Source organism: Orycteropus afer, unplaced genomic scaffold, assembly GCF_000298275.1.
Source record: "Orycteropus afer afer isolate SDZICR_OR568_19922 unplaced genomic scaffold, OryAfe1.0 scaffold00069, whole genome shotgun sequence".
In the NCBI taxonomy this organism is placed as follows: Eukaryota; Metazoa; Chordata; class Mammalia; order Tubulidentata; family Orycteropodidae; genus Orycteropus; species Orycteropus afer.
In genome coordinates this window covers 9,581,958-9,586,442 of record NW_006921656.1, presented here as the reverse complement: position 1 = coordinate 9,586,442, position 4,485 = coordinate 9,581,958, and the positions used below count along the sequence as shown (strand labels likewise).

At 42.5% G+C, this 4,485-nt stretch overlaps 1 protein-coding gene across 1 annotated transcript in view; it reads right to left on the bottom strand.

The window, feature by feature from the left end:
- Positions 1–4,485, bottom strand: part of DNAAF11 (dynein axonemal assembly factor 11) — an 87,005-nt gene that overhangs the window by 35,039 nt on the left and 47,481 nt on the right. The window lies entirely within an intron of this gene.

The following is a 4,485-nucleotide window of genomic DNA, read 5'->3' as shown; positions in this document are numbered from 1 at the left end:
TGGATGTACCTTACATGAAATAATGGATTACCCGTAATTAATCTGTTGCAAAATTGACCATAGGAAAATGAAGCATTATAAATAAAATAACTATAGAAAAACTTTATTGGTTATCAAGTTTACACCCTTTGAAGCAGCCACTCTTGGCCTCATTCTTTCCTTCCTCCCTAGCAGAATGTCATTTTGACTGCCTTAAATACCCTTTCCCTCTGAAACGGGAGTGATTTGCGCAAGGCTGACCCTGCCCTCAACTTGTGGGATGGGGTTTGATTAATCAAAACCAATCGTTGTAAGACTACCCCCCCTTGGCCAGAGATTGGTTCCATTATCCAGGGTTAAGCTAATCAAGACTTGATAGCCTCTTGAGTTCAATTGGTCTAATCAGTCCAAGAAATTTTATTCCATGGGCACAAGGAAGACTCTCTATGCCTCTTTCTCTGATTCTCTTCCTGTCTGTTTGAAGGTAAGAACAAGAAAGCCCCACTTGCTGCTGGGGCACATCTTCAGGAAAGAAGCCAGTCTGAGGACAAGCAGCACTGAGAGCAGGGACCCAAAGGCCTGGCCCTACCCACCTGAGCTCACCCTAACTTGATAGACAGGATGAAACACTTCCTCAGCACTGAAGCCAGTTTCATTTGGGTGACCTGCAGCTTGCAGAAGGAAATATCCCAAGTCGTCCACACAGCCTGTAGTGAGGAATCCAGATACTGCGCATGAACAAATTAATTTTAATTTCCTTAAGTCTCTTAGATTGGCATCTATCTATGTTAGGTCTATTAAGGCTTCTAAACAACTTCTGTTTCAGATATTCCTCTCTGAGATAAAAGTTACAGGACCTCAAGTCAGCAGAGGCAACACTACTAGTCTTTATTTAGAAGTTATAACCAAAGCTAAACCCGTCGCTGTAAGGTCGACTGCAACCCATGGTGACCCTATAGGACAAAGTGGAACTACCCCATAGGCCTTCCAAGGCTGTAATCTTTACAAAAGCAGAATGCCACATCTTTCTCTGGTGGAAAGGCTGGTGGGTTCAAACTGCGGACCGTACGGTTGGCAGCTGAGTGCCTGTGTCACCAGTGCTCCTTTAGTAAACACAACAACTGTGCTCCACTAGGGAGATGCAGCCTATATGTTTGCCTTCCTTCTGCCGCTGAACATCTAGTGAGTCTTTTATTGTTTCCTTAATGCTTCTTCAAGCTATGCCATCATCCTCTTCTTCAAAAGTCCTCCTTTGATCCCACATGCCCCTCCAGAGCAACTAGCTCATTTGTTTCCATTTAAAGAAATGTTTCTCCAAAGATGTGTCTGAAATTCCTGTCTCCTCCTCTGTATCTCTAATTCTATCATTCAGTCTTTACAAATGAGGCTCCGTTTCCATTGTCCCATTGAAGTTACTTTCATCAATGGCCTCTGTTTTGTCAAATCCAGTGATTACATCTATATGCTCAACTTAGTTCCCCCTCTCTTGAAATAGCTTACTCTCTAGTTTTCCCCCATACGACACACTTCTATTAACTCACAGGCTGTTCCTTCTTAGTCTCCTTTGTTGACCCCTTTAGTACTCAACCTCAAAACGCTGTTTATAATCCTGTCTCCCTTACTGGACTGTGAGGTTGTTAAAGACAGATGTTTCTTACTCATCTTTATATCAGCAGCTGGCACTGCAGGCACTCAGTGAGTGCTTGCTGAACTGAAGTGCATCTAATTGGCCCATGCCAGTTCACAAGTTCACCAGTAAAAAAAACAAACTCACTGCTATCTACTGATTCTGACTCACAGTAACCCTACAGGACAGGGTGGCTCTGCCCCTTAGGGTTTCTAAGGCTATAATCTTCACAGAAAGCAGACTACCACATCTTTATCTGTTATTTTGATGCTTCCTTTATTTCTTGGATCTTTTCCTTTTTTTTTTTTTATGTTTGTTACAGAAAACTAGCAGGTATGATGAGAGACCAGCTCAAAACTGGTCTGGCTTTGACTGACAGAGAAAGAGCCACATCAGACTCTGTAGCTGAAACACAGCAGCACAGAAGAGAAGATGCCTGAGTGTTTGGTCTGTTAGCTCGAATGGAGCTATGGTGAGCCTCGACTGCCTTGTTGATCTGCCTCGCCTGGGAGCTACTGAGGGATTTCCTTTCAATCTGTTGAATTATTTTTCAAATGAGAAGTTTCTGCTGAAGGCAAAGGATGTATCGGGAAATGCCTTTTAATTAGTTTATTATCAATTTCCATAGGTACTCTAAAAAATAAGCATTGTTTTTAGTTAATAGCTTATAGAGTAAATCTAGTACTTTTAGATTACTCAAAAAAAAAAAAAAAAACCCCAGAAAATTAAGGGATTTGGAACAAGATTTTGCAAAAAAGATACTGTTTAAGTGACAAAATGAAAACTCTTTCTAAAAATAAAAAGGTAAGTTATCTCTAAAATAAATAATTCTGGCATTTTAAATTATACAAGCAGTCCCAGATTACAAACGTGTTTCATTCCTAAATCTGTACTTAAATCAAATTGGTACTTAAGTCAGAACAGTCAGATATGGTGTGTATGTAATGTCAGTTGGTCAAATATTTGTCTCAGTACAGAGTACACAGTGTATCTTTCTATGCATAAAAAGCACTAAAGGAACACTTCCAGATATACTAAATCATTTCTAACGTAGTAACACAGTGTGGCTGCAAGGATGGTCTCAGGTATAGCAAAGATTGTGAGGCTGGTGCAAGACTTGGCAGTGTTTTGTCTTGTTGTACACAGGGTCGCTATGAATCGGAGCTGACTCAATGGCACCTAACAACAACAACGACGACAATAATGTTCTAACGCAAGTCACAAAGTAGCAGCTGTTTATTATTACCAACCATTGCACATACCTGGAATATTTAATATAATAGGCTTTATAGGGGCTGGTTCATAACTAGGCTTGTACATACATTGGACATTCATAACCCAGGGACTACCTGTACTTGATGATACCTGCCCCACTGTGGAAGAACTCTGACTTACCTCTGCCAACCCCCATGCAGCTGCAGGTCTGCAGAGGAAGTTGAGTTGGATTATAGTTGAATTCCTCATCCTTTCCATAACCATCCCCCACCCTGGCTGGAGACAGATGAGCAGGCATCATAACTTTTTCCTTGAAAGCTTAGTTAAACGGAAGCTCAATTCCCCGCCCTTCCTATAATCACCCCCCCACCCTGGCTGGAGACAGATGAATAGGCAGGATAATGTGTTTCCTTAAAGTTGTTTTTCAGAAACAACCATTACCAACTTGGATTCAGTTAAAACCGGCTCAGATCAGTTTTGGCCCACAGATATGTGCAGTGAGACAAATGGGAATGAAGTTGCTCAGAACTCCCATCTCCCCATCTGTCTAAGCCCCAATCAGCTGATGACAGGAAGCTGGTATAATTCATCCAGTGCACAAGTGCATAAAAATCGAATGTCCCTGTAAACCGAGGCAAACAAAACCTCAGCCATCTCCAGCTAATTCACCCCAAAATTCCTGAAATTTATGTGAATATGTATAGACCCCTTTCCTGAACTGTACAGAAACTGTACCCCAACTCCCACTCAGGGAGTCAGATTTGGGTACCGGCTCCTGTCTCTTTACCACGTGCATGGTAATAAATTATCTTTCTCATCTCTCAAGTACAGCAGGGTGTGTGAACTGATTTGGCTTAATCACGTATCAGGGAAGGACTCACTTTAGTCTTACTTCAGTGAGACAGGAGAAGGCTGCAGGGCCTTGTGTGGAGAAGTACACACAAGACTCACTGGTGCAGACAACAAAGATGAACCCTTTTGCATATACAGTACTGCACTGACAGTGAAGGCAAACATGGGTATATGGGTGGATAGATGGGTGAACAGGCTGAACTATTAGGTATGTCTATGCAGCAGGGAGTATACCCAAGACCATATGCAGGGTTGGCAAACAGTGGTTCTACAAGTGTATTTGAATGTTCTGTAAGAATACCCAGGTGCATAGTAGAGCTGACAAGGGACAAAGTTGTAGTCACTTCTCGGTCACAACCAACTACCCAGAGGCAGCGAGTAGTTGAACCTGTGGGCTCAGGACCATAGTCACAAGGGACATCAAGCTCAATTGGCATAGCATACTACACAAAACACCGTTCCATTTCCTACTTGAGCGAATAGTGACTGGGATCTTAAAAAGCTTGCAAGCAGCCATCTAGATACAATGACGGGTCTCTCCTTGTCCAGAGCAAAGAAGAATGAAAAAAAACAAAGATTCATGGAAACAATTAGTCCTAGCCACTGGTACACCATGCGATCTGCAGCCTATATGACTATGAGACCAGAAGAACTTGATGGTGCCCAGCTACCACTGTCAACCACCCAGAGGGGGATCTATGTAGGAGATCCTGGGTGGAGAGGGAGAACAATGTGGAACAAAACTCAAAATCATTTGGGGAAAAAAAAGGGGGGGGGCCGGGTTTGCTGGTCTGATAGAGCCTGGTGAAACC